The following is a 27,184-nucleotide window of genomic DNA, read 5'->3' as shown; positions in this document are numbered from 1 at the left end:
TCATGTCTTCTTTTTTTTTCTTTTTAGGGGGAGTATGCGATGTGATTCTTGGAGTCTGACTGTGATGTCATGGTCTGAAGTTTTGGGGATGCAGTAGAGTTTCATGGCAAGGATTCTTGGAAATTTCTTGGAATTGAATGTCATGGGTTTTGGGGGCATGGGGTGGAGTGTCATGGCATAAGATTCAAGGAATGTCATGCAAAACATTGCATTAGCATTGACAAGACATGTCATTGGAACGAAAGAATTATATTAGCCTCAACAAAACATTGTAACAACACTGACGCATATTACATGAATATGAGAGTAATACTATTACTGCATTTGTTCAACATTAGTCCTACAAAAACACTGGACCTCAATTACATTGCATATGAAGGACTGGACAAACGCACAAAAGGGAATGCAAAAAGCAGCTCTTTCTTTTACACTCTCCCGTGTATCAAAAAGCACCACTCTGCCCCGTGTGAGGCTCGAACTCACGACCTTCAGATTATGAGACTGACGCGCTGCCTAACTGCGCCAACGAGGCATGTGCTGTGGCTAGGGTGAGCGGTGCAGCACTAGCTTCCAGATCATCTGCCATTCGGTGCAGCTGCAAAAGTACTGCTCACCCTCAGCCATCACGTCAGGATGGCCGAGCGGTCTAAGGCGCTGCGTTCAGGTAGCAGTCTCCCCTGGAGGCGTGGGTTCGAATCCCACTTCTGACAAACCTAACCTTTGGCTGCGGGCTCAAGCTAGAGTCTTTAACCCTCTGGCAAGTTTACCCAGAAATGCATTCATGTTGACAAAGCACTGCATTTCAGTTCATGCTAGAGTTAACCAAACATTACAGTAACACTGACCTGCATTACATGGACTTTAAAGTAACACTTTAGTGCAATGTATGGGATTCGGTGGCATTTTCGTGCAGTTTCTTGGAATTTCAAGTCGTGACATTTCATGAAATTGGACATGTTTATAGAATGGGATCCAACAGAATTTCAAAGAATACCACGTTCTGATGTTTACCGGAAGAAGAACTTGTTTATGAAAGGCTGTTCATGTCTTCTTCTTTTTTCTTTTTAGGGGGAGTATGCGATGTGATTCTTGGAGTCTGACTGTGATGTCATGGTCTGAAGTTTTGGGGATGCAGTAGAGTTTCATGGCAAGGATTCTTGGAAATTTCTTGGAATTGAATGTCATGGGTTTTGGGGGCATGGGGTGGAGTGTCATGGCATAAGATTCAAGGAATGTCATGCAAAACATTGCATTAGCATTGACAAGACATGTCATTGGAACGAAAGAATTATATTAGCCTCAACAAAACATTGTAACAACACTGACGCATATTACATGAATATGAGAGTAATACTATTACTGCATTTGTTCAACATTAGTCCTACAAAAACACTGGACCTCAATTACATTGCATATGAAGGACTGGACAAACGCACAAAAGGGAATGCAGAAAGCAGCTCTTTCTTTTACACTCTCCCGTGTATCAAAAAGCACCACTCTGCCCCGTGTGAGGCTCGAACTCACGACCTTCAGATTATGAGACTGACGCGCTGCCTAACTGCGCCAACGAGGCATGTGCTGTGGCTAGGGTGAGCGGTGCAGCACTAGCTTCCAGATCATCTGCCATTCGGTGCAGCTGCAAAAGTACTGCTCACCCTCAGCCATCACGTCAGGATGGCCGAGCGGTCAACGGCGCTGCGTTCAGGTCGCAGTCTCCCCTGGAGGCGTGGGTTCGAATCCCACTTCTGACAAACCTAACCTTTGGCTGCGGGCTCAAGCTAGAGTCTTTAACCCTCTGGCAAGTTTACCCAGAAATGCATTCATGTTGACAAAGCACTGCATTTCAGTTCATGCTAGAGTTAACCAAACATTACAGTAACACTGACCTGCATTACATGGACTTTAAAGTAACACTTTAGTGCGATGTATGGGATTCGGTGGCATTTTCGTGCAGTTTTCTTGGAATTTCAAGTCGTGACATTTCATGAAATTGGACATGTTTATAGAATGGGATCCAACAAAATTTCAAAGAATACCACGTTCTGATGTTTACCGGAAGAAGAACTTGTTTATGAAAGGCTGTTCATGTCTTCTTTTTTTTTCTTTTTAGGGGGAGTATGCGATGTGATTCTTGGAGTCTGACTGTGATGTCATGGTCTGAAGTTTTGGGGATGCAGTAGAGTTTCATGGCAAGGATTCTTGGAAATTTCTTGGAATTGAATGTCATGGGTTTTGGGGGCATGGGGTGGAGTGTCATGGCATAAGATTCAAGGAATGTCATGCAAAACATTGCATTAGCATTGACAAGACATGTCATTGGAACGAAAGAATTATATTAGCCTCAACAAAACATTGTAACAACACTGATGCATATTACATGAATATGAGAGTAATACTATTACTGCATTTGTTCAACATTAGTCCTACAAAAACACTGGACCTCAATTACATTGCATATGAAGGACTGGACAAACGCACAAAAGGGAATGCAGAAAGCAGATCTTTCATTTACACTCTCCCGTGTATCATAAAGCACCACTCTGCCCCGTGTGAGGCTCGAACTCACGACCTTCAGATTATGAGACTGACGCGCTGCCTAACTGCGCCAACAAGGCATGTGCTGTGGCTAGGGTGAGCGGTGCAGCACTAGCTTCCAGATCATCTGCCATTCGGTGCAGCTCCAAAAGTACTGCTCACCCTCAGCCATCACGTCAGGATGGCCGAGCGGTCTAAGGCGCTGCGTTCAGGTCGCAGTCTCCCCTGGAGGCGTGGGTTCGAATCCCACTTCTGACAAACCTAACCTTTGGCTGTGGGCTCAAGCTAGAGTCTTTAACCCTCTGGCAAGTTTACCCAGAAATGCATTCATGTTGACAAAGCACTGCATTTCAGTTCATGCTAGAGTTAACCAAACATTACAGTAACACTGACCTGCATTACATGGACTTTAAAGTAACACTTTAGTGCAATGTATGGGATTCGGTGGCATTTTCGTGCAGTTTCTTGGAATTTCAAGTCGTGACATTTCATGAAATTGGACATGTTTATAGAATGGGATCCAACAGAATTTCAAAGAATACCACGTTCTGATGTTTACCGGAAGAAGAACTTGTTTATGAAAGGCTGTTCATGTCTTCTTTTTTTTTTCTTTTTAGGGGGAGTATGCGATGTGATTCTTGGAGTCTGACTGTGATGTCATGGTCTGAAGTTTTGGGGATGCAGTAGAGTTTCATGGCAAGGATTCTTGGAAATTTCTTGGAATTGAATGTCATGGGTTTTGGGGGCATGGGGTGGAGTGTCATGGCATAAGATTCAAGGAATGTCATGCAAAACATTACATTAGCATTGACAAGACATGTCATTGGAACGAAAGAATTATATTAGCCTCAACAAAACATTGTAACAACACTGACGCATATTACATGAATATGAGAGTAATACTATTACTGCATTTGTTCAACATTAGTCCTACAAAAACACTGGACCTCAATTACATTGCATATGTAGGACTGGACAAACGCACAAAAGGGAATGCAGAAAGCAGATCTTTCATTTACACTCTCCCGTGTATCATAAAGCACCACTCTGCCCCGTGTGAGGCTCGAACTCACTACCTTCAGATTATGAGACTGACGCGCTGCCTAACTGCGCCAACGATGCATGTGCTGTGGCTAGGGTGAGCGGTGCAGCACTAGCTTCCAGATCATCTGCCATTCGGTGCAGCTGCAAAAGTACTGCTCACCCTCAGCCATCACGTCAGGATGGCCGAGCGGTCTAAGGCGCTGCGTTCAGGTCGAAGTCTCCCCTGGAGGCGTGGGTTCGAATCCCACTTCTGACAAACCTAACCTTTGGCTGCGGGCTCAAGCTAGAGTCTTTAACCCTCTGGCAAGTTTACCCAGAAATGCATTCATGTTGACAAAGCACTGCATTTCAGTTCATGCTAGAGTTAACCAAACATTACAGTAACACTGACCTGCATTACATGGACTTTAAAGTAACACTTTAGTGCGATGTATGGGATTCGGTGGCATTTTCGTGCAGTTTTCTTGGAATTTCAAGTCGTGACATTTCATGAAATTGGACATGTTTATAGAATGGGATCCAACAGAATTTCAAAGAATACCACGTTCTGATGTTTACCGGAAGAAGAACTTGTTTATGAAAGGCTGTTCATGTCTTCTTTTTTTTTCTTTTTAGGGGGAGTATGCGATGTGATTCTTGGAGTCTGACTGTGATGTCATGGTCTGAAGTTTTGGGGATGCAGTAGAGTTTCATGGCAAGGATTCTTGGAAATTTCTTGGAATTGAATGTCATGGGTTTTGGGGGCATGGGGTGGAGTGTCATGGCATAAGATTCAAGGAATGTCATGCAAAACATTACATTAGCATTGACAAGACATGTCATTGGAACGAAAGAATTATATTAGCCTCAACAAAACATTGTAACAACACTGACGCATATTACATGAATATGAGAGTAATACTATTACTGCATTTGTTCAACATTAGTCCTACAAAAACACTGGACCTCAATTACATTGCATATGTAGGACTGGACAAACGCAAAAAAAGGGAATGCAGAAAGCAGATCTTTCATTTACACTCTCCCGTGTATCAAAAAGCACCACTCTGCCCCATGTGAGGCTCGAACTCACGACCTTCAGATTATGAGACTGACGCGCTGCCTAACTGCGCCAACGAGGCATGTGCTGTGGCTAGGGTGAGCGGTGCAGCACTAGCTTCCAGATCATCTGCCATTCGGTGCAGCTCCAAAAGTACTGCTCACCCTCAGCCATCACGTCAGGATGGCCGAGCGGTCTAAGGCGCTGCGTTCAGGTCGCAGTCTCCCCTGGAGGCGTGGGTTCGAATCCCACTTCTGACAAACCTAACCTTTGGCTGCGGGCTCAAGCTAGAGTCTTTAACCCTCTGGCAAGTTTACCCAGAAATGCATTCATGTTGACAAAGCACTGCATTTCAGTTCATGCTAGAGTTAACCAAACATTACAGTAACACTGACCTGCATTACATGGACTTTAAAGTAACACTTTAGTGCAATGAATGGGATTCGGTGGCATTTTCGTGCAGTTTCTTGGAATTTCAAGTCGTGACATTTCATGAAATTGGACATGTTTATAGAATGGGATCCAACAGAATTTCAAAGAATACCACGTTCTGATGTTTACCGGAAGAAGAACTTGTTTATGAAAGGCTGTTCATGTCTTCTTTTTTTTTCTTTTTAGGGGGAGTATGCGATGTGATTCTTGGAGTCTGACTGTGATGTCATGGTCTGAAGTTTTGGGGATGCAGTAGAGTTTCATGGCAAGGATTCTTGGAAATTTCTTGGAATTGAATGTCATGGGTTTTGGGGGCATGGGGTGGAGTGTCATGGCATAAGATTCAAGGAATGTCATGCAAAACATTGCATTAGCATTGACAAGACATGTCATTGGAACGAAAGAATTATATTAGCCTCAACAAAACATTGTAACAACACTGACGCATATTACATGAATATGAGAGTAATACTATTACTGCATTTGTTCAACATTAGTCCTACAAAAACACTGGACCTCAATTACATTGCATATGAAGGACTGGACAAACGCACAAAAGGGAATGCAGAAAGCAGCTCTTTCTTTTACACTCTCCCGTGTATCAAAAAGCACCACTCTGCCCCGTGTGAGGCTCGAACTCACGACCTTCAGATTATGAGACTGACGCGCTGCCTAACTGCGCCAACGAGGCATGTGCTGTGGCTAGGGTGAGCGGTGCAGCACTAGCTTCCAGATCATCTGCCATTCGGTGCAGCTGCAAAAGTACTGCTCACCCTCAGCCATCACGTCAGGATGGCCGAGCGGTCTAAGGCGCTGCGTTCAGGTCGCAGAGGTCGCAGTCTCCCCTGGAGGCGTGGGTTCGAATCCCACTTCTGACAAACCTAACCTTTGGCTGCGGGCTCAAGCTAGAGTCTTTAACCCTCTGGCAAGTTTACCCAGAAATGCATTCATGTTGACAAAGCACTGCATTTCAGTTCATGCTAGAGTTAACCAAACATTACAGTAACACTGACCTGCATTACATGGACTTTAAAGTAACACTTTAGTGCGATGTATGGGATTCGGTGGCATTTTCGTGCAGTTTTCTTGGAATTTCAAGTCATGACATTTCATGAAATTGGACATGTTTATAGAATGGGATCCAACAGAATTTCAAAGAATACCACGTTCTGATGTTTACCGGAAGAAGAACTTGTTTATGAAAGGCTGTTCATGTCTTCTTTTTTTTTCTTTTTAGGGGGAGTATGCGATGTGATTCTTGGAGTCTGACTGTGATGTCATGGTCTGAAGTTTTGGGGATGCAGTAGAGTTTCATGGCAAGGATTCTTGGAAATTTCTTGGAATTGAATGTCATGGGTTTTGGGGGCATGGGGTGGAGTGTCATGGCATAAGATTCAAGGAATGTCATGCAAAACATTGCATTAGCATTGACAAGACATGTCATTGGAACGAAAGAATTATATTAGCCTCACCAAAACATTGTAACAACACTGACGCATATTACATGAATATGAGAGTAATACTATTACTGCATTTGTTCAACATTAGTCCTACAAAAACACTGGACCTCAATTACATTGCATATGTAGGACTGGACAAACGCACAAAAGGGAATGCAGAAAGCAGATCTTTCATTTACACTCTCCCGTGTATCAAAAAGCACCACTCTGCCCCATGTGAGGCTCGAACTCACGACCTTCAGATTATGAGACTGACGCGCTGCCTAACTGCGCCAACGAGGCATGTGCTGTGGCTAGGGTGAGCGGTGCAGCACTAGCTTCCAGATCATCTGCCATTCGGTGCAGCTCCAAAAGTACTGCTCACCCTCAGCCATCACGTCAGGATGGCCGAGCGGTCTAAGGCGCTGCGTTCAGGTCGCAGTCTCCCCTGGAGGCGTGGGTTCGAATCCCACTTCTGACAAACCTAACCTTTGGCTGCGGGCTCAAGCTAGAGTCTTTAACCCTCTGGCAAGTTTACCCAGAAATGCATTCATGTTGACAAAGCACTGCATTTCAGTTCATGCTAGAGTTAACCAAACATTACAGTAACACTGACCTGCATTACATGGACTTTAAAGTAACACTTTAGTGCAATGTATGGAATTCGGTGGCATTTTCGTGCAGTTTCTTGGAATTTCAAGTCGTGACATTTCATGAAATTGGACATGTTATAGAATGGGATCCAACAGAATTTCAAAGAATACCACGTTCTGATGTTTACCGGAAGAAGAACTTGTTTATGAAAGGCTGTTCATGTCTTCTTTTTTTTTCTTTTTAGGGGGAGTATGCGATGTGATTCTTGGAGTCTGACTGTGATGTCATGGTCTGAAGTTTTGGGGATGCAGTAGAGTTTCATGGCAAGGATTCTTGGAAATTTCTTGGAATTGAATGTCATGGGTTTTGGGGGCATGGGGTGGAGTGTCATGGCATAAGATTCAAGGAATGTCATGCAAAACATTACATTAGCATTGACAAGACATGTCATTGGAACGAAAGAATTATATTAGCCTCAACAAAACATTGTAACAACACTGACGCATATTACATGAATATGAGAGTAATACTATTACTGCATTTGTTCAACATTAGTCCTACAAAAACACTGGACCTCAATTACATTGCATATGAAGGACTGGACAAACGCACAAAAGGGAATGCAGAAAGCAGCTCTTTCATTTACACTCTCCCGTGTATCAAAAAGCACCACTCTGCCCCGTGTGAGGCTCGAACTCACGACCTTCAGATTATGAGACTGACGCGCTGCCTAACTGCGCCAACGAGGCATGTGCTGTGGCTAGGGTGAGCGGTGCAGCACTAGCTTCCAGATCATCTGCCATTCGGTGCAGCTGCAAAAGTACTGCTCACCCTCAGCCATCACGTCAGGATGGCCGAGCGGTCTAAGGCGCTGCGTTCAGGTCGCAGTCTCCCCTGGAGGCGTGGGTTCGAATCCCACTTCTGACAAACCTAACCTTTGGCTGCGGGCTCAAGCTAGAGTCTTTAACCCTCTGGCAAGTTTACCCAGAAATGCATTCATGTTGACAAAGCACTGCATTTCAGTTCATGCTAGAGTTAACCAAACATTACAGTAACACTGACCTGCATTACATGGACTTTAAAGTAACACTTTAGTGCGATGTATGGGATTCGGTGGCATTTTCGTGCAGTTTTCTTGGAATTTCAAGTCGTGACATTTCATGAAATTGGACATGTTTATAGAATGGGATCCAACAGAATTTCAAAGAATACCACGTTCTGATGTTTACCGGAAGAAGAACTTGTTTATGAAAGGCTGTTCATGTCTTCTTTTTTTTTCTTTTTAGGGGGAGTATGCGATGTGATTCTTGGAGTCTGACTGTGATGTCATGGTCTGAAGTTTTGGGGATGCAGTAGAGTTTCATGGCAAGGATTCTTGGAAATTTCTTGGAATTGAATGTCATGGGTTTTGGGGGCATGGGGTGGAGTGTCATGGCATAAGATTCAAGGAATGTCATGCAAAACATTGCATTAGCATTGACAAGACATGTCATTGGAACGAAAGAATTATATTAGCCTCACCAAAACATTGTAACAACACTGACGCATATTACATGAATATGAGAGTAATACTATTACTGCATTTGTTCAACATTAGTCCTACAAAAACACTGGACCTCAATTACATTGCATATGTAGGACTGGACAAACGCACAAAAGGGAATGCAGAAAGCAGATCTTTCATTTACACTCTCCCGTGTATCAAAAAGCACCACTCTGCCCCATGTGAGGCTCGAACTCACGACCTTCAGATTATGAGACTGACGCGCTGCCTAACTGCGCCAACGAGGCATGTGCTGTGGCTAGGGTGAGCGGTGCAGCACTAGCTTCCAGATCATCTGCCATTCGGTGCAGCTGCAAAAGTACTGCTCACCCTCAGCCATCACGTCAGGATGGCCGAGCGGTCTAAGGCGCTGCGTTCAGGTCGCAGTCTCCCCTGGAGGCGTGGGTTCGAATCCCACTTCTGACAAACCTAACCTTTGGCTGCGGGCTCAAGCTAGAGTCTTTAACCCTCTGGCAAGTTTACCCAGAAATGCATTCATGTTGACAAAGCACTGCATTTCAGTTCATGCTAGAGTTAACCAAACATTACAGTAACACTGACCTGCATTACATGGACTTTAAAGTAACACTTTAGTGCAATGTATGGGATTCGGTGGCATTTTCGTGCAGTTTCTTGGAATTTCAAGTCGTGACATTTCATGAAATTGGACATGTTTATAGAATGGGATCCAACAGAATTTCAAAGAATACCACGTTCTGATGTTTACCGGAAGAAGAACTTGTTTATGAAAGGCTGTTCATGTCTTCTTTTTTTTTCTTTTTAGGGGGAGTATGCGATGTGATTCTTGGAGTCTGACTGTGATGTCATGGTCTGAAGTTTTGGGGATGCAGTAGAGTTTCATGGCAAGGATTCTTGGAAATTTCTTGGAATTGAATGTCATGGGTTTTGGGGGCATGGGGTGGAGTGTCATGGCATAAGATTCAAGGAATGTCATGCAAAACATTGCATTAGCATTGACAAGACATGTCATTGGAACGAAAGAATTATATTAGCCTCAACAAAACATTGTAACAACACTGACGCATATTACATGAATATGAGAGTAATACTATTACTGCATTTGTTCAACATTAGTCCTACAAAAACACTGGACCTCAATTACATTGCATATGAAGGACTGGACAAACGCACAAAAGGGAATGCAGAAAGCAGCTCTTTCTTTTACACTCTCCCGTGTATCAAAAAGCACCACTCTGCCCCGTGTGAGGCTCGAACTCACGACCTTCAGATTATGAGACTGACGCGCTGCCTAACTGCGCCAACGAGGCATGTGCTGTGGCTAGGGTGAGCGGTGCAGCACTAGCTTCCAGATCATCTGCCATTCGGTGCAGCTGCAAAAGTACTGCTCACCCTCAGCCATCACGTCAGGATGGCCGAGCGGTCAACGGCGCTGCGTTCAGGTCGCAGTCTCCCCTGGAGGCGTGGGTTCGAATCCCACTTCTGACAAACCTAACCTTTGGCTGCGGGCTCAAGCTAGAGTCTTTAACCCTCTGGCAAGTTTACCCAGAAATGCATTCATGTTGACAAAGCACTGCATTTCAGTTCATGCTAGAGTTAACCAAACATTACAGTAACACTGACCTGCATTACATGGACTTTAAAGTAACACTTTAGTGCGATGTATGGGATTCGGTGGCATTTTCGTGCAGTTTTCTTGGAATTTCAAGTCGTGACATTTCATGAAATTGGACATGTTTATAGAATGGGATCCAACAAAATTTCAAAGAATACCACGTTCTGATGTTTACCGGAAGAAGAACTTGTTTATGAAAGGCTGTTCATGTCTTCTTTTTTTTTCTTTTTAGGGGGAGTATGCGATGTGATTCTTGGAGTCTGACTGTGATGTCATGGTCTGAAGTTTTGGGGATGCAGTAGAGTTTCATGGCAAGGATTCTTGGAAATTTCTTGGAATTGAATGTCATGGGTTTTGGGGGCATGGGGTGGAGTGTCATGGCATAAGATTCAAGGAATGTCATGCAAAACATTGCATTAGCATTGACAAGACATGTCATTGGAACGAAAGAATTATATTAGCCTCAACAAAACATTGTAACAACACTGATGCATATTACATGAATATGAGAGTAATACTATTACTGCATTTGTTCAACATTAGTCCTACAAAAACACTGGACCTCAATTACATTGCATATGAAGGACTGGACAAACGCACAAAAGGGAATGCAGAAAGCAGATCTTTCATTTACACTCTCCCGTGTATCATAAAGCACCACTCTGCCCCGTGTGAGGCTCGAACTCACGACCTTCAGATTATGAGACTGACGCGCTGCCTAACTGCGCCAACGAGGCATGTGCTGTGGCTAGGGTGAGCGGTGCAGCACTAGCTTCCAGATCATCTGCCATTCGGTGCAGCTCCAAAAGTACTGCTCACCCTCAGCCATCACGTCAGGATGGCCGAGCGGTCTAAGGTGCTGCGTTCAGGTCGAAGTCTCCCCTGGAGGCGTGGGTTCGAATCCCACTTCTGACAAACCTAACCTTTGGCTGCGGGCTCAAGCTAGAGTCTTTAACCCTCTGGCAAGTTTACCCAGAAATGCATTCATGTTGACAAAGCACTGCATTTCAGTTCATGCTAGAGTTAACCAAACATTACAGTAACACTGACCTGCATTACATGGACTTTAAAGTAACACTTTAGTGCGATGTATGGGATTCGGTGGCATTTTCGTGCAGTTTTCTTGAAATTTCAAGTCGTGACATTTCATGAAATTGGACATGTTTATAGAATGGGATCCAACAGAATTTCAAAGAATACCACGTTCTGATGTTTACCGGAAGAAGAACTTGTTTATGAAAGGCTGTTCATGTCTTCTTTTTTTTTCTTTTTAGGGGGAGTATGCGATGTGATTCTTGGAGTCTGACTGTGATGTCATGGTCTGAAGTTTTGGGGATGCAGTAGAGTTTCATGGCAAGGATTCTTGGAAATTTCTTGGAATTGAATGTCATGGGTTTTGGGGGCATGGGGTGGAGTGTCATGGCATAAGATTCAAGGAATGTCATGCAAAACATTACATTAGCATTGACAAGACATGTCATTGGAACGAAAGAATTATATTAGCCTCAACAAAACATTGTAACAACACTGACGCATATTACATGAATATGAGAGTAATACTATTACTGCATTTGTTCAACATTAGTCCTACAAAAACACTGGACCTCAATTACATTGCATATGTAGGACTGGACAAACGCACAAAAGGGAATGCAGAAAGCAGATCTTTCATTTACACTCTCCCGTGTATCAAAAAGCACCACTCTGCCCCATGTGAGGCTCGAACCCACGACCTTCAGATTATGAGACTGACGCGCTGCCTAACTGCGCCAACGAGGCATGTGCTGTGGCTAGGGTGAGCGGTGCAGCACTAGCTTCCAGATCATCTGCCATTCGGTGCAGCTCCAAAAGTACTGCTCACCCTCAGCCATCACGTCAGGATGGCCGAGCGGTCTAAGGCGCTGCGTTCAGGTCGCAGTCTCCCCTGGAGGCGTGGGTTCGAATCCCACTTCTGACAAACCTAACCTTTGGCTGCGGGCTCAAGCTAGAGTCTTTAACCCTCTGGCAAGTTTACCCAGAAATGCATTCATGTTGACAAAGCACTGCATTTCAGTTCATGCTAGAGTTAACCAAACATTACAGTAACACTGACCTGCATTACATGGACTTTAAAGTAACACTTTAGTGCAATGTATGGGATTCGGTGGCATTTTCGTGCAGTTTCTTGGAATTTCAAGTCGTGACATTTCATGAAATTGGACATGTTTATAGAATGGGATCCAACAGAATTTCAAAGAATACCACGTTCTGATGTTTACCGGAAGAAGAACTTGTTTATGAAAGGCTGTTCATGTCTTCTTTTTTTTTCTTTTTAGGGGGAGTATGCCATGTGATTCTTGGAGTCTGACTGTGATGTCATGGTCTGAAGTTTTGGGGATGCAGTAGAGTTTCATGGCAAGGATTCTTGGAAATTTCTTGGAATTGAATGTCATGGGTTTTGGGGGCATGGGGTGGAGTGTCATGGCATAAGATTCAAGGAATGTCATGCAAAACATTGCATTAGCATTGACAAGACATGTCATTGGAACGAAAGAATTATATTAGCCTCAACAAAACATTGTAACAACACTGACGCATATTACATGAATATGAGAGTAATACTATTACTGCATTTGTTCAACATTAGTCCTACAAAAACACTGGACCTCAATTACATTGCATATGAAGGACTGGACAAACGCACAAAAGGGAATGCAGAAAGCAGCTCTTTCTTTTACACTCTCCCGTGTATCAAAAAGCACCACTCTGCCCCGTGTGAGGCTCAAACTCACGACCTTCAGATTATGAGACTGACGCGCTGCCTAACTGCGCCAACGAGGCATGTGCTGTGGCTAGGGTGAGCGGTGCACCACTAGCTTCCAGATCATCTGCCATTCGGTGCAGCTGCAAAAGTACTGCTCACCCTCAGCCATCACGTCAGGATGGCCGAGCGGTCTAAGGCGCTGCGTTCAGGTCGCAGTCTCCCCTGGAGGCGTGGGTTCGAATCCCACTTCTGACAAACCTAACCTTTGGCTGCGGGCTCAAGCTAGAGTCTTTAACCCTCTGGCAAGTTTACCCAGAAATGCATTCATGTTGACAAAGCACTGCATTTCAGTTCATGCTAGAGTTAACCAAACATTACAGTAACACTGACCTGCATTACATGGACTTTAAAGTAACACTTTAGTGCGATGTATGGGATTCGGTGGCATTTTCGTGCAGTTTTCTTGGAATTTCAAGTCGTGACATTTCATGAAATTGGACATGTTTATAGAATGGGATCCAACAGAATTTCAAAGAATACCACGTTCTGATGTTTACCGGAAGAAGAACTTGTTTATGAAAGGCTGTTCATGTCTTCTTTTTTTTTCTTTTTAGGGGGAGTATGCGATGTGATTCTTGGAGTCTGACTGTGATGTCATGGTCTGAAGTTTTGGGGATGCAGTAGAGTTTCATGGCAAGGATTCTTGGAAATTTCTTGGAATTGAATGTCATGGGTTTTGGGGGCATGGGGTGGAGTGTCATGGCATAAGATTCAAGGAATGTCATGCAAAACATTGCATTAGCATTGACAAGACATGTCATTGGAACGAAAGAATTATATTAGCCTCACCAAAACATTGTAACAACACTGACGCATATTACATGAATATGAGAGTAATACTATTACTGCATTTGTTCAACATTAGTCCTACAAAAACACTGGACCTCAATTACATTGCATATGTAGGACTGGACAAACGCACAAAAGGGAATGCAGAAAGCAGATCTTTCATTTACACTCTCCCGTGTATCAAAAAGCACCACTCTGCCCCATGTGAGGCTCGAACTCACAACCTTCAGATTATGAGACTGACGCGCTGCCTAACTGCGCCAACGAGGCATGTGCTGTGGCTAGGGTGAGCGGTGCAGCACTAGCTTCCAGATCATCTGCCATTCGGTGCAGCTCCAAAAGTACTGCTCACCCTCAGCCATCACGTCAGGATGGCCGAGCGGTCTAAGGCGCTGCGTTCAGGTCGCAGTCTCCCCTGGAGGCGTGGGTTCGAATCCCACTTCTGACAAACCTAACCTTTGGCTGTGGGCTCAAGCTAGAGTCTTTAACCCTCTGGCAAGTTTACCCAGAAATGCATTCATGTTGACAAAGCACTGCATTTCAGTTCATGCTAGAGTTAACCAAACATTACAGTAACACTGACCTGCATTACATGGACTTTAAAGTAACACTTTAGTGCAATGTATGGGATTCGGTGGCATTTTCGTGCAGTTTCTTGGAATTTCAAGTCGTGACATTTCATGAAATTGGACATGTTTATAGAATGGGATCCAACAGAATTTCAAAGAATACCACGTTCTGATGTTTACCGGAAGAAGAACTTGTTTATGAAAGGCTGTTCATGTCTTCTTTTTTTTTTCTTTTTAGGGGGAGTATGCGATGTGATTCTTGGAGTCTGACTGTGATGTCATGGTCTGAAGTTTTGGGGATGCAGTAGAGTTTCATGGCAAGGATTCTTGGAAATTTCTTGGAATTGAATGTCATGGGTTTTGGGGGCATGGGGTGGAGTGTCATGGCATAAGATTCAAGGAATGTCATGCAAAACATTGCATTAGCATTGACAAGACATGTCATTGGAACGAAAGAATTATATTAGCCTCACCAAAACATTGTAACAACACTGACGCATATTACATGAATATGAGAGTAATACTATTACTGCATTTGTTCAACATTAGTCCTACAAAAACACTGGACCTCAATTACATTGCATATGTAGGACTGGACAAACGCACAAAAGGGAATGCAGAAAGCAGATCTTTCATTTACACTCTCCCGTGTATCAAAAAGCACCACTCTGCCCCATGTGAGGCTCGAACTCACGACCTTCAGATTATGAGACTGACGCGCTGCCTAACTGCGCCAACGAGGCATGTGCTGTGGCTAGGGTGAGCGGTGCAGCACTAGCTTCCAGATCATCTGCCATTCGGTGCAGCTCCAAAAGTACTGCTCACCCTCAGCCATCATGTCAGGATGGCCGAGCGGTCTAAGGCGCTGCGTTCAGGTCGCAGTCTCCCCTGGAGGCGTGGGTTCGAATCCCACTTCTGACAAACCTAACCTTTGGCTGTGGGCTCAAGCTAGAGTCTTTAACCCTCTGGCAAGTTTACCCAGAAATGCATTCATGTTGACAAAGCACTGCATTTCAGTTCATGCTAGAGTTAACCAAACATTACAGTAACACTGACCTGCATTACATGGACTTTAAAGTAAACACTTTAGTGCAATGTATGGGATTCGGTGGCATTTTCGTGCAGTTTCTTGGAATTTCAAGTCGTGACATTTCATGAAATTGGACATGTTTATAGAATGGGATCCAACAGAATTTCAAAGAATACCACGTTCTGATGTTTACCGGAAGAAGAACTTGTTTATGAAAGGCTGTTCATGTCTTCTTTTTTTTTCTTTTTAGGGGGAGTATGCGATGTGATTCTTGGAGTCTGACTGTGATGTCATGGTCTGAAGTTTTGGGGATGCAGTAGAGTTTCATGGCAAGGATTCTTGGAAATTTCTTGGAATTGAATGTCATGGGTTTTGGGGGCATGGGGTGGAGTGTCATGGCATAAGATTCAAGGAATGTCATGCAAAACATTGCATTAGCATTGACAAGACATGTCATTGGAACGAAAGAATTATATTAGCCTCAACAAAACATTGTAACAACACTGACGCATATTACATGAATATGAGAGTAATACTATTACTGCATTTGTTCAACATTAGTCCTACAAAAACACTGGACCTCAATTACATTGCATATGAAGGACTGGACAAACGCACAAAAGGGAATGCAAAAAGCAGCTCTTTCTTTTACACTCTCCCGTGTATCAAAAAGCACCACTCTGCCCCGTGTGAGGCTCGAACTCACGACCTTCAGATTATGAGACTGACGCGCTGCCTAACTGCGCCAACGAGGCATGTGCTGTGGCTAGGGTGAGCGGTGCAGCACTAGCTTCCAGATCATCTGCCATTCGGTGCAGCTGCAAAAGTACTGCTCACCCTCAGCCATCACGTCAGGATGGCCGAGCGGTCTAAGGCGCTGCGTTCAGGTAGCAGTCTCCCCTGGAGGCGTGGGTTCGAATCCCACTTCTGACAAACCTAACCTTTGGCTGCGGGCTCAAGCTAGAGTCTTTAACCCTCTGGCAAGTTTACCCAGAAATGCATTCATGTTGACAAAGCACTGCATTTCAGTTCATGCTAGAGTTAACCAAACATTACAGTAACACTGACCTGCATTACATGGACTTTAAAGTAACACTTTAGTGCAATGTATGGGATTCGGTGGCATTTTCGTGCAGTTTCTTGGAATTTCAAGTCGTGACATTTCATGAAATTGGACATGTTTATAGAATGGGATCCAACAGAATTTCAAAGAATACCACGTTCTGATGTTTACCGGAAGAAGAACTTGTTTATGAAAGGCTGTTCATGTCTTCTTCTTTTTTCTTTTTAGGGGGAGTATGCGATGTGATTCTTGGAGTCTGACTGTGATGTCATGGTCTGAAGTTTTGGGGATGCAGTAGAGTTTCATGGCAAGGATTCTTGGAAATTTCTTGGAATTGAATGTCATGGGTTTTGGGGGCATGGGGTGGAGTGTCATGGCATAAGATTCAAGGAATGTCATGCAAAACATTGCATTAGCATTGACAAGACATGTCATTGGAACGAAAGAATTATATTAGCCTCAACAAAACATTGTAACAACACTGACGCATATTACATGAATATGAGAGTAATACTATTACTGCATTTGTTCAACATTAGTCCTACAAAAACACTGGACCTCAATTACATTGCATATGAAGGACTGGACAAACGCACAAAAGGGAATGCAGAAAGCAGCTCTTTCTTTTACACTCTCCCGTGTATCAAAAAGCACCACTCTGCCCCGTGTGAGGCTCGAACTCACGACCTTCAGATTATGAGACTGACGCGCTGCCTAACTGCGCCAACGAGGCATGTGCTGTGGCTAGGGTGAGCGGTGCAGCACTAGCTTCCAGATCATCTGCCATTCGGTGCAGCTGCAAAAGTACTGCTCACCCTCAGCCATCACGTCAGGATGGCCGAGCGGTCAACGGCGCTGCGTTCAGGTCGCAGTCTCCCCTGGAGGCGTGGGTTCGAATCCCACTTCTGACAAACCTAACCTTTGGCTGCGGGCTCAAGCTAGAGTCTTTAACCCTCTGGCAAGTTTACCCAGAAATGCATTCATGTTGACAAAGCACTGCATTTCAGTTCATGCTAGAGTTAACCAAACATTACAGTAACACTGACCTGCATTACATGGACTTTAAAGTAACACTTTAGTGCGATGTATGGGATTCGGTGGCATTTTCGTGCAGTTTTCTTGGAATTTCAAGTCGTGACATTTCATGAAATTGGACATGTTTATAGAATGGGATCCAACAAAATTTCAAAGAATACCACGTTCTGATGTTTACCGGAAGAAGAACTTGTTTATGAAAGGCTGTTCATGTCTTCTTTTTTTTTCTTTTTAGGGGGAGTATGCGATGTGATTCTTGGAGTCTGACTGTGATGTCATGGTCTGAAGTTTTGGGGATGCAGTAGAGTTTCATGGCAAGGATTCTTGGAAATTTCTTGGAATTGAATGTCATGGGTTTTGGGGGCATGGGGTGGAGTGTCATGGCATAAGATTCAAGGAATGTCATGCAAAACATTGCATTAGCATTGACAAGACATGTCATTGGAACGAAAGAATTATATTAGCCTCAACAAAACATTGTAACAACACTGATGCATATTACATGAATATGAGAGTAATACTATTACTGCATTTGTTCAACATTAGTCCTACAAAAACACTGGACCTCAATTACATTGCATATGAAGGACTGGACAAACGCACAAAAGGGAATGCAGAAAGCAGATCTTTCATTTACACTCTCCCGTGTATCATAAAGCACCACTCTGCCCCGTGTGAGGCTCGAACTCACGACCTTCAGATTATGAGACTGACGCGCTGCCTAACTGCGCCAACAAGGCATGTGCTGTGGCTAGGGTGAGCGGTGCAGCACTAGCTTCCAGATCATCTGCCATTCGGTGCAGCTGCAAAAGTACTGCTCACCCTCAGCCATCACGTCAGGATGGCCGAGCGGTCTAAGGCGCTGCGTTCAGGTCAAAGTCTCCCCTGGAGGCGTGGGTTCGAATCCCACTTCTGACAAACCTAACCTTTGGCTGCGGGCTCAAGCTAGAGTCTTTAACCCTCTGGCAAGTTTACCCAGAAATGCATTCATGTTGACAAAGCACTGCATTTCAGTTCATGCTAGAGTTAACCAAACATTACAGTAACACTGACCTGCATTACATGGACTTTAAAGTAACACTTTAGTGCGATGTATGGGATTCGGTGGCATTTTCGTGCAGTTTTCTTGGAATTTCAAGTCGTGACATTTCATGAAATTGGACATGTTTATAGAATGGGATCCAACAGAATTTCAAAGAATACCACGTTCTGATGTTTACCGGAAGAAGAACTTGTTTATGAAAGGCTGTTCATGTCTTCTTTTTTTTTCTTTTTAGGGGGAGTATGCGATGTGATTCTTGGAGTCTGACTGTGATGTCATGGTCTGAAGTTTTGGGGATGCAGTAGAGTTTCATGGCAAGGATTCTTGGAAATTTCTTGGAATTGAATGTCATGGGTTTTGGGGGCATGGGGTGGAGTGTCATGGCATAAGATTCAAGGAATGTCATGCAAAACATTACATTAGCATTGACAAGACATGTCATTGGAACGAAAGAATTATATTAGCCTCAACAAAACATTGTAACAACACTGACGCATATTACATGAATATGAGAGTAATACTATTACTGCATTTGTTCAACATTAGTCCTACAAAAACACTGGACCTCAATTACATTGCATATGTAGGACTGGACAAACGCACAAAAGGGAATGCAGAAAGCAGATCTTTCATTTACACTCTCCCGTGTATCAAAAAGCACCACTCTACCCCATGTGAGGCTCGAACCCACGACCTTCAGATTATGAGACTGACGCGCTGCCTAACTGCGCCAACGAGGCATGTGCTGTGGCTAGGGTGAGCGGTGCAGCACTAGCTTCCAGATCATCTGCCATTCGGTGCAGCTCCAAAAGTACTGCTCACCCTCAGCCATCACGTCAGGATGGCCGAGCGGTCTAAGGCGCTGCGTTCAGGTCGCAGTCTCCCCTGGAGGCGTGGGTTCGAATCCCACTTCTGACAAACCTAACCTTTGGCTGCGGGCTCAAGCTAGAGTCTTTAACCCTCTGGCAAGTTTACCCAGAAATGCATTCATGTTGACAAAGCACTGCATTTCAGTTCATGCTAGAGTTAACCAAACATTACAGTAACACTGACCTGCATTACATGGACTTTAAAGTAACACTTTAGTGCAATGTATGGGATTCGGTGGCATTTTCGTGCAGTTTCTTGGAATTTCAAGTCGTGACATTTCATGAAATTGGACATGTTTATAGAATGGGATCCAACAGAATTTCAAAGAATACCACGTTCTGATGTTTACCGGAAGAAGAACTTGTTTATGAAAGGCTGTTCATGTCTTCTTTTTTTTTCTTTTTAGGGGGAGTATGCCATGTGATTCTTGGAGTCTGACTGTGATGTCATGGTCTGAAGTTTTGGGGATGCAGTAGAGTTTCATGGCAAGGATTCTTGGAAATTTCTTGGAATTGAATGTCATGGGTTTTGGGGGCATGGGGTGGAGTGTCATGGCATAAGATTCAAGGAATGTCATGCAAAACATTGCATTAGCATTGACAAGACATGTCATTGGAACGAAAGAATTATATTAGCCTCAACAAAACATTGTAACAACACTGACGCATATTACATGAATATGAGAGTAATACTATTACTGCATTTGTTCAACATTAGTCCTACAAAAACACTGGACCTCAATTACATTGCATATGAAGGACTGGACAAACGCACAAAAGGGAATGCAGAAAGCAGCTCTTTCTTTTACACTCTCCCGTGTATCAAAAAGCACCACTCTGCCCCGTGTGAGGCTCATACTCACGACCTTCAGATTATGAGACTGACGCGCTGCCTAACTGCGCCAACGAGGCATGTGCTGTGGCTAGGGTGAGCGGTGCAGCACTAGCTTCCAGATCATCTGCCATTCGGTGCAGCTGCAAAAGTACTGCTCACCCTCAGCCATCACGTCAGGATGGCCGAGCGGTCTAAGGCGCTGCGTTCAGGTCGCAGTCTCCCCTGGAGGCGTGGGTTCGAATCCCACTTCTGACAAACCTAACCTTTGGCTGCGGGCTCAAGCTAGAGTCTTTAACCCTCTGGCAAGTTTACCCAGAAATGCATTCATGTTGACAAAGCACTGCATTTCAGTTCATGCTAGAGTTAACCAAACATTACAGTAACACTGACCTGCATTACATGGACTTTAAAGTAACACTTTAGTGCGATGTATGGGATTCGGTGGCATTTTCGTGCAGTTTTCTTGGAATTTCAAGTCGTGACATTTCATGAAATTGGACATGTTTATAGAATGGGATCCAACAGAATTTCAAAGAATACCACGTTCTGATGTTTACCGGAAGAAGAACTTGTTTATGAAAGGCTGTTCATGTCTTCTTTTTTTTTCTTTTTAGGGGGAGTATGCGATGTGATTCTTGGAGTCTGACTGTGATGTCATGGTCTGAAGTTTTGGGGATGCAGTAGAGTTTCATGGCAAGGATTCTTGGAAATTTCTTGGAATTGAATGTCATGGGTTTTGGGGGCATGGGGTGGAGTGTCATGGCATAAGATTCAAGGAATGTCATGCAAAACATTGCATTAGCATTGACAAGACATGTCATTGGAACGAAAGAATTATATTAGCCTCACCAAAACATTGTAACAACACTGACGCATATTACATGAATATGAGAGTAATACTATTACTGCATTTGTTCAACATTAGTCCTACAAAAACACTGGACCTCAATTACATTGCATATGTAGGACTGGACAAACGCACAAAAGGGAATGCAGAAAGCAGATCTTTCATTTACACTCTCCCGTGTATCAAAAAGCACCACTCTGCCCCATGTGAGGCTCGAACTCACAACCTTCAGATTATGAGACTGACGCGCTGCCTAACTGCGCCAACGAGGCATGTGCTGTGGCTAGGGTGAGCGGTGCAGCACTAGCTTCCAGATCATCTGCCATTCGGTGCAGCTCCAAAAGTACTGCTCACCCTCAGCCATCACGTCAGGATGGCCGAGCGGTCTAAGGCGCTGCGTTCAGGTCGAAGTCTCCCCTGGAGGCGTGGGTTCGAATCCCACTTCTGACAAACCTAACCTTTGGCTGCGGGCTCAAGCTAGAGTCTTTAACCCTCTGGCAAGTTTACCCAGAAATGCATTCATGTTGACAAAGCACTGCATTTCAGTTCATGCTAGAGTTAACCAAACATTACAGTAACACTGACCTGCATTACATGGACTTTAAAGTAACACTTTAGTGCAATGTATGGGATTCGGTGGCATTTTCGTGCAGTTTCTTGGAATTTCAAGTCGTGACATTTCATGAAATTGGACATGTTTATAGAATGGGATCCAACAGAATTTCAAAGAATACCACGTTCTGATGTTTACCGGAAGAAGAACTTGTTTATGAAAGGCTGTTCATGTCTTCTTTTTTTTTCTTTTTAGGGGGAGTATGCGATGTGATTCTTGGAGTCTGACTGTGATGTCATGGTCTGAAGTTTTGGGGATGCAGTAGAGTTTCATGGCAAGGATTCTTGGAAATTTCTTGGAATTGAATGTCATGGGTTTTGGGGGCATGGGGTGGAGTGTCATGGCATAAGATTCAAGGAATGTCATGCAAAACATTGCATTAGCATTGACAAGACATGTCATTGGAACGAAAGAATTATATTAGCCTCAACAAAACATTGTAACAACACTGACGCATATTACATGAATATGAGAGTAATACTATTACTGCATTTGTTCAACATTAGTCCTACAAAAACACTGGACCTCAATTACATTGCATTTTCGTGCAGTTTCTTGGAATTTCAAGTCGTGACATTTCATGAAATTGGACATGTTTATAGAATGGGATCCAACAGAATTTCAAAGAATACCACGTTCTGATGTTTACCGGAAGAAGAACTTGTTTATGAAAGGCTGTTCATGTCTTCTTTTTTTTTCTTTTTAGGGGGAGTATGCGATGTGATTCTTGGAGTCTGACTGTGATGTCATGGTCTGAAGTTTTGGGGATGCAGTAGAGTTTCATGGCAAGGATTCTTGGAAATTTCTTGGAATTGAATGTCATGGGTTTTGGGGGCATGGGGTGGAGTGTCATGGCATAAGATTCAAGGAATGTCATGCAAAACATTGCATTAGCATTGACAAGACATGTCATTGGAACGAAAGAATTATATTAGCCTCAACAAAACATTGTAACAACACTGACGCATATTACATGAATATGAGAGTAATACTATTACTGCATTTGTTCAACATTAGTCCTACAAAAACACTGGACCTCAATTACATTGCATATGAAGGACTGGACAAACGCACAAAAGGGAATGCAGAAAGCAGCTCTTTCTTTTACACTCTCCCGTGTATCAAAAAGCACCACTCTGCCCCGTGTGAGGCTCGAACTCACGACCTTCAGATTATGAGACTGACGCGCTGCCTAACTGCGCCAACGAGGCATGTGCTGTGGCTAGGGTGAGCGGTGCAGCACTAGCTTCCAGATCATCTGCCATTCGGTGCAGCTGCAAAAGTACTGCTCACCCTCAGCCATCACGTCAGGATGGCCGAGCGGTCTAAGGCGCTGCGTTCAGGTCGCAGAGGTCGCAGTCTCCCCTGGAGGCGTGGGTTCGAATCCCACTTCTGACAAACCTAACCTTTGGCTGCGGGCTCAAGCTAGAGTCTTTAACCCTCTGGCAAGTTTACCCAGAAATGCATTCATGTTGACAAAGCACTGCATTTCAGTTCATGCTAGAGTTAACCAAACATTACAGTAACACTGACCTGCATTACATGGACTTTAAAGTAACACTTTAGTGCGATGTATGGGATTCGGTGGCATTTTCGTGCAGTTTTCTTGGAATTTCAAGTCGTGACATTTCATGAAATTGGACATGTTTATAGAATGGGATCCAACAGAATTTCAAAGAATACCACGTTCTGATGTTTACCGGAAGAAGAACTTGTTTATGAAAGGCTGTTCATGTCTTCTTTTTTTTTCTTTTTAGGGGGAGTATGCGATGTGATTCTTGGAGTCTGACTGTGATGTCATGGTCTGAAGTTTTGGGGATGCAGTAGAGTTTCATGGCAAGGATTCTTGGAAATTTCTTGGAATTGAATGTCATGGGTTTTGGGGGCATGGGGTGGAGTGTCATGGCATAAGATTCAAGGAATGTCATGCAAAACATTGCATTAGCATTGACAAGACATGTCATTGGAACGAAAGAATTATATTAGCCTCACCAAAACATTGTAACAACACTGACGCATATTACATGAATATGAGAGTAATACTATTACTGCATTTGTTCAACATTAGTCCTACAAAAACACTGGACCTCAATTACATTGCATATGTAGGACTGGACAAACGCACAAAAGGGAATGCAGAAAGCAGATCTTTCATTTACACTCTCCCGTGTATCAAAAAGCACCACTCTGCCCCATGTGAGGCTCGAACTCACGACCTTCAGATTATGAGACTGACGCGCTGCCTAACTGCGCCAACGAGGCATGTGCTGTGGCTAGGGTGAGCGGTGCAGCACTAGCTTCCAGATCATCTGCCATTCGGTGCAGCTCCAAAAGTACTGCTCACCCTCAGCCATCACGTCAGGATGGCCGAGCGGTCTAAGGCGCTGCGTTCAGGTCGCAGTCTCCCCTGGAGGCGTGGGTTCGAATCCCACTTCTGACAAACCTAACCTTTGGCTGCGGGCTCAAGCTAGAGTCTTTAACCCTCTGGCAAGTTTACCCAGAAATGCATTCATGTTGACAAAGCACTGCATTTCAGTTCATGCTAGAGTTAACCAAACATTACAGTAACACTGACCTGCATTACATGGACTTTAAAGTAACACTTTAGTGCGATGTATGGGATTCGGTGGCATTTTCGTGCAGTTTTCTTGGAATTTCAAGTCGTGACATTTCATGAAATTGGACATGTTTATAGAATGGGATCCAACAGAATTTCAAAGAATACCACGTTCTGATGTTTACCGGAAGAAGAACTTGTTTATGAAAGGCTGTTCATGTCTTCTTTTTTTTTCTTTTTAGGGGGAGTATGCGATGTGATTCTTGGAGTCTGACTGTGATGTCATGGTCTGAAGTTTTGGGGATGCAGTAGAGTTTCATGGCAAGGATTCTTGGAAATTTCTTGGAATTGAATGTCATGGGTTTTGGGGGCATGGGGTGGAGTGTCATGGCATAAGATTCAAGGAATGTCATGCAAAACATTGCATTAGCATTGACAAGACATGTCATTGGAACGAAAGAATTATATTAGCCTCACCAAAACATTGTAACAACACTGACGCATATTACATGAATATGAGAGTAATACTATTACTGCATTTGTTCAACATTAGTCCTACAAAAACACTGGACCTCAATTACATTGCATATGTAGGACTGGACAAACGCACAAAAGGGAATGCAGAAAGCAGATCTTTCATTTACACTCTCCCGTGTATCAAAAAGCACCACTCTGCCCCATGTGAGGCTCGAACTCACGACCTTCAGATTATGAGACTGACGCGCTGCCTAACTGCGCCAACGAGGCATGTGCTGTGGCTAGGGTGAGCGGTGCAGCACTAGCTTCCAGATCATCTGCCATTCGGTGCAGCTCCAAAAGTACTGCTCACCCTCAGCCATCACGTCAGGATGGCCGAGCGGTCTAAGGCGCTGCGTTCAGGTCGCAGTCTCCCCTGGAGGCGTGGGTTCGAATCCCACTTCTGACAAACCTAACCTTTGGCTGCGGGCTCAAGCTAGAGTCTTTAACCCTCTGGCAAGTTTACCCAGAAATGCATTCATGTTGACAAAGCACTGCATTTCAGTTCATGCTAGAGTTAACCAAACATTACAGTAACACTGACCTGCATTACATGGACTTTAAAGTAACACTTTAGTGCGATGTATGGGATTCGGTGGCATTTTCGTGCAGTTTTCTTGGAATTTCAAGTCGTGACATTTCATGAAATTGGACATGTTTATAGAATGGGATCCAACAGAATTTCAAAGAATACCACGTTCTGATGTTTACCGGAAGAAGAACTTGTTTATGAAAGGCTGTTCATGTCTTCTTTTTTTTTCTTTTTAGGGGGAGTATGCGATGTGATTCTTGGAGTCTGACTGTGATGTCATGGTCTGAAGTTTTGGGGATGCAGTAGAGTTTCATGGCAAGGATTCTTGGAAATTTCTTGGAATTGAATGTCATGGGTTTTGGGGGCATGGGGTGGAGTGTCATGGCATAAGATTCAAGGAATGTCATGCAAAACATTGCATTAGCATTGACAAGACATGTCATTGGAACGAAAGAATTATATTAGCCTCACCAAAACATTGTAACAACACTGACGCATATTACATGAATATGAGAGTAATACTATTACTGTATTTGTTCAACATTAGTCCTACAAAAACACTGGACCTCAATTACATTGCATATGTAGGACTGGACAAACGCACAAAAGGGAATGCAGAAAGCAGATCTTTCATTTACACTCTCCCGTGTATCAAAAAGCACCACTCTGCCCCATGTGAGGCTCGAACTCACGACCTTCAGATTATGAGACTGACGCGCTGCCTAACTGCGCCAACGAGGCATGTGCTGTGGCTAGGGTGAGCGGTGCAGCACTAGCTTCCAGATCATCTGCCATTCGGTGCAGCTCCAAAAGTACTGCTCACCCTCAGCCATCACGTCAGGATGGCCGAGCGGTCTAAGGCGCTGCGTTCAGGTCGCAGTCTCCCCTGGAGGCGTGGGTTCGAATCCCACTTCTGACAAACCTAACCTTTGGCTGCGGGCTCAAGCTAGAGTCTTTAACCCTCTGGCAAGTTTACCCAGAAATGCATTCATGTTGACAAAGCACTGCATTTCAGTTCATGCTAGAGTTAACCAAACATTACAGTAACACTGACCTGCATTACATGGACTTTAAAGTAACACTTTAGTGCGATGTATGGGATTCGGTGGCATTTTCGTGCAGTTTTCTTGGAATTTCAAGTCGTGACATTTCATGAAATTGGACATGTTTATAGAATGGGATCCAACAGAATTTCAAAGAATACCACGTTCTGATGTTTACCGGAAGAAGAACTTGTTTATGAAAGGCTGTTCATGTCTTCTTTTTTTTTTCTTTTTAGGGGGAGTATGCGATGTGATTCTTGGAGTCTGACTGTGATGTCATGGTCTGAAGTTTTGGGGATGCAGTAGAGTTTCATGGCAAGGATTCTTGGAAATTTCTTGGAATTGAATGTCATGGGTTTTGGGGGCATGGGGTGGAGTGTCATGGCATAAGATTCAAGGAATGTCATGCAAAACATTACATTAGCATTGACAAGACATGTCATTGGAACGAAAGAATTATATTAGCCTCAACAAAACATTGTAACAACACTGACGCATATTACATGAATATGAGAGTAATACTATTACTGCATTTGTTCAACATTAGTCCTACAAAAACACTGGACCTCAATTACATTGCATATGTAGGACTGGACAAACGCACAAAAGGGAATGCAGAAAGCAGATCTTTCATTTACACTCTCCCGTGTATCATAAAGCACCACTCTGCCCCGTGTGAGGCTCGAACTCACTACCTTCAGATTATGAGACTGACGCGCTGCCTAACTGCGCCAACGATGCATGTGCTGTGGCTAGGGTGAGCGGTGCAGCACTAGCTTCCAGATCATCTGCCATTCGGTGCAGCTCCAAAAGTACTGCTC

At 43.8% G+C, this 27,184-nt stretch overlaps 30 non-coding genes across 30 annotated transcripts; 14 read left to right on the top strand and 16 right to left on the bottom strand.

The window, feature by feature from the left end:
* Positions 1-458: 458 nt before the first annotated feature.
* On the bottom strand, positions 459-532 carry trnam-cau (transfer RNA methionine (anticodon CAU)). Its single transcript has one exon. It is a non-coding gene; the product is annotated as a tRNA-Met (tRNA).
* Positions 533-1,499: 967 nt separating this feature from the next.
* On the bottom strand, positions 1,500-1,573 carry trnam-cau (transfer RNA methionine (anticodon CAU)). Its single transcript has one exon. It is a non-coding gene; the product is annotated as a tRNA-Met (tRNA).
* A 1,137-nt stretch (positions 1,574-2,710) lies between these two features.
* trnal-cag (transfer RNA leucine (anticodon CAG)) lies at positions 2,711-2,793 on the top strand. The gene has a single exon. It is a non-coding gene; the product is annotated as a tRNA-Leu (tRNA).
* Positions 2,794-4,626: 1,833 nt separating this feature from the next.
* trnam-cau (transfer RNA methionine (anticodon CAU)) lies at positions 4,627-4,700 on the bottom strand. The gene has a single exon. It is a non-coding gene; the product is annotated as a tRNA-Met (tRNA).
* A 95-nt stretch (positions 4,701-4,795) lies between these two features.
* trnal-cag (transfer RNA leucine (anticodon CAG)) lies at positions 4,796-4,878 on the top strand. The gene has a single exon. It is a non-coding gene; the product is annotated as a tRNA-Leu (tRNA).
* Positions 4,879-5,667: 789 nt separating this feature from the next.
* Positions 5,668-5,741, bottom strand: trnam-cau (transfer RNA methionine (anticodon CAU)). The gene has a single exon. It is a non-coding gene; the product is annotated as a tRNA-Met (tRNA).
* A 977-nt stretch (positions 5,742-6,718) lies between these two features.
* trnam-cau (transfer RNA methionine (anticodon CAU)) lies at positions 6,719-6,792 on the bottom strand. Its single transcript has one exon. It is a non-coding gene; the product is annotated as a tRNA-Met (tRNA).
* A 95-nt stretch (positions 6,793-6,887) lies between these two features.
* trnal-cag (transfer RNA leucine (anticodon CAG)) lies at positions 6,888-6,970 on the top strand. Its single transcript has one exon. It is a non-coding gene; the product is annotated as a tRNA-Leu (tRNA).
* Positions 6,971-7,758: 788 nt separating this feature from the next.
* On the bottom strand, positions 7,759-7,832 carry trnam-cau (transfer RNA methionine (anticodon CAU)). The gene has a single exon. It is a non-coding gene; the product is annotated as a tRNA-Met (tRNA).
* Positions 7,833-7,927: 95 nt separating this feature from the next.
* Positions 7,928-8,010, top strand: trnal-cag (transfer RNA leucine (anticodon CAG)). The gene has a single exon. It is a non-coding gene; the product is annotated as a tRNA-Leu (tRNA).
* A 790-nt stretch (positions 8,011-8,800) lies between these two features.
* On the bottom strand, positions 8,801-8,874 carry trnam-cau (transfer RNA methionine (anticodon CAU)). Its single transcript has one exon. It is a non-coding gene; the product is annotated as a tRNA-Met (tRNA).
* A 95-nt stretch (positions 8,875-8,969) lies between these two features.
* On the top strand, positions 8,970-9,052 carry trnal-cag (transfer RNA leucine (anticodon CAG)). The gene has a single exon. It is a non-coding gene; the product is annotated as a tRNA-Leu (tRNA).
* Positions 9,053-9,841: 789 nt separating this feature from the next.
* Positions 9,842-9,915, bottom strand: trnam-cau (transfer RNA methionine (anticodon CAU)). Its single transcript has one exon. It is a non-coding gene; the product is annotated as a tRNA-Met (tRNA).
* A 968-nt stretch (positions 9,916-10,883) lies between these two features.
* On the bottom strand, positions 10,884-10,957 carry trnam-cau (transfer RNA methionine (anticodon CAU)). The gene has a single exon. It is a non-coding gene; the product is annotated as a tRNA-Met (tRNA).
* Positions 10,958-12,094: 1,137 nt separating this feature from the next.
* trnal-cag (transfer RNA leucine (anticodon CAG)) lies at positions 12,095-12,177 on the top strand. The gene has a single exon. It is a non-coding gene; the product is annotated as a tRNA-Leu (tRNA).
* A 958-nt stretch (positions 12,178-13,135) lies between these two features.
* Positions 13,136-13,218, top strand: trnal-cag (transfer RNA leucine (anticodon CAG)). The gene has a single exon. It is a non-coding gene; the product is annotated as a tRNA-Leu (tRNA).
* Positions 13,219-14,177: 959 nt separating this feature from the next.
* Positions 14,178-14,260, top strand: trnal-cag (transfer RNA leucine (anticodon CAG)). Its single transcript has one exon. It is a non-coding gene; the product is annotated as a tRNA-Leu (tRNA).
* A 790-nt stretch (positions 14,261-15,050) lies between these two features.
* Positions 15,051-15,124, bottom strand: trnam-cau (transfer RNA methionine (anticodon CAU)). The gene has a single exon. It is a non-coding gene; the product is annotated as a tRNA-Met (tRNA).
* A 95-nt stretch (positions 15,125-15,219) lies between these two features.
* On the top strand, positions 15,220-15,302 carry trnal-cag (transfer RNA leucine (anticodon CAG)). The gene has a single exon. It is a non-coding gene; the product is annotated as a tRNA-Leu (tRNA).
* Positions 15,303-16,092: 790 nt separating this feature from the next.
* trnam-cau (transfer RNA methionine (anticodon CAU)) lies at positions 16,093-16,166 on the bottom strand. Its single transcript has one exon. It is a non-coding gene; the product is annotated as a tRNA-Met (tRNA).
* A 967-nt stretch (positions 16,167-17,133) lies between these two features.
* Positions 17,134-17,207, bottom strand: trnam-cau (transfer RNA methionine (anticodon CAU)). The gene has a single exon. It is a non-coding gene; the product is annotated as a tRNA-Met (tRNA).
* A 2,179-nt stretch (positions 17,208-19,386) lies between these two features.
* On the top strand, positions 19,387-19,469 carry trnal-cag (transfer RNA leucine (anticodon CAG)). The gene has a single exon. It is a non-coding gene; the product is annotated as a tRNA-Leu (tRNA).
* A 958-nt stretch (positions 19,470-20,427) lies between these two features.
* On the top strand, positions 20,428-20,510 carry trnal-cag (transfer RNA leucine (anticodon CAG)). The gene has a single exon. It is a non-coding gene; the product is annotated as a tRNA-Leu (tRNA).
* A 2,342-nt stretch (positions 20,511-22,852) lies between these two features.
* Positions 22,853-22,926, bottom strand: trnam-cau (transfer RNA methionine (anticodon CAU)). The gene has a single exon. It is a non-coding gene; the product is annotated as a tRNA-Met (tRNA).
* A 977-nt stretch (positions 22,927-23,903) lies between these two features.
* Positions 23,904-23,977, bottom strand: trnam-cau (transfer RNA methionine (anticodon CAU)). Its single transcript has one exon. It is a non-coding gene; the product is annotated as a tRNA-Met (tRNA).
* A 95-nt stretch (positions 23,978-24,072) lies between these two features.
* Positions 24,073-24,155, top strand: trnal-cag (transfer RNA leucine (anticodon CAG)). Its single transcript has one exon. It is a non-coding gene; the product is annotated as a tRNA-Leu (tRNA).
* Positions 24,156-24,945: 790 nt separating this feature from the next.
* trnam-cau (transfer RNA methionine (anticodon CAU)) lies at positions 24,946-25,019 on the bottom strand. The gene has a single exon. It is a non-coding gene; the product is annotated as a tRNA-Met (tRNA).
* A 95-nt stretch (positions 25,020-25,114) lies between these two features.
* On the top strand, positions 25,115-25,197 carry trnal-cag (transfer RNA leucine (anticodon CAG)). Its single transcript has one exon. It is a non-coding gene; the product is annotated as a tRNA-Leu (tRNA).
* A 790-nt stretch (positions 25,198-25,987) lies between these two features.
* Positions 25,988-26,061, bottom strand: trnam-cau (transfer RNA methionine (anticodon CAU)). The gene has a single exon. It is a non-coding gene; the product is annotated as a tRNA-Met (tRNA).
* Positions 26,062-26,156: 95 nt separating this feature from the next.
* trnal-cag (transfer RNA leucine (anticodon CAG)) lies at positions 26,157-26,239 on the top strand. The gene has a single exon. It is a non-coding gene; the product is annotated as a tRNA-Leu (tRNA).
* The last annotated feature ends 945 nt before the right edge of the window (positions 26,240-27,184 follow it).

This window comes from Rhinichthys klamathensis, unplaced genomic scaffold (genome assembly GCF_029890125.1).
Source record: "Rhinichthys klamathensis goyatoka isolate OS25496 unplaced genomic scaffold, OSU_Roscu_1.1 h1tg000176l_1, whole genome shotgun sequence".
NCBI classification, from domain to species: domain Eukaryota; kingdom Metazoa; phylum Chordata; class Actinopteri; order Cypriniformes; family Leuciscidae; genus Rhinichthys; species Rhinichthys klamathensis.
Note: the sequence above shows the minus strand (reverse complement) of the source record. Positions and strands in the feature narration are given on the sequence as shown.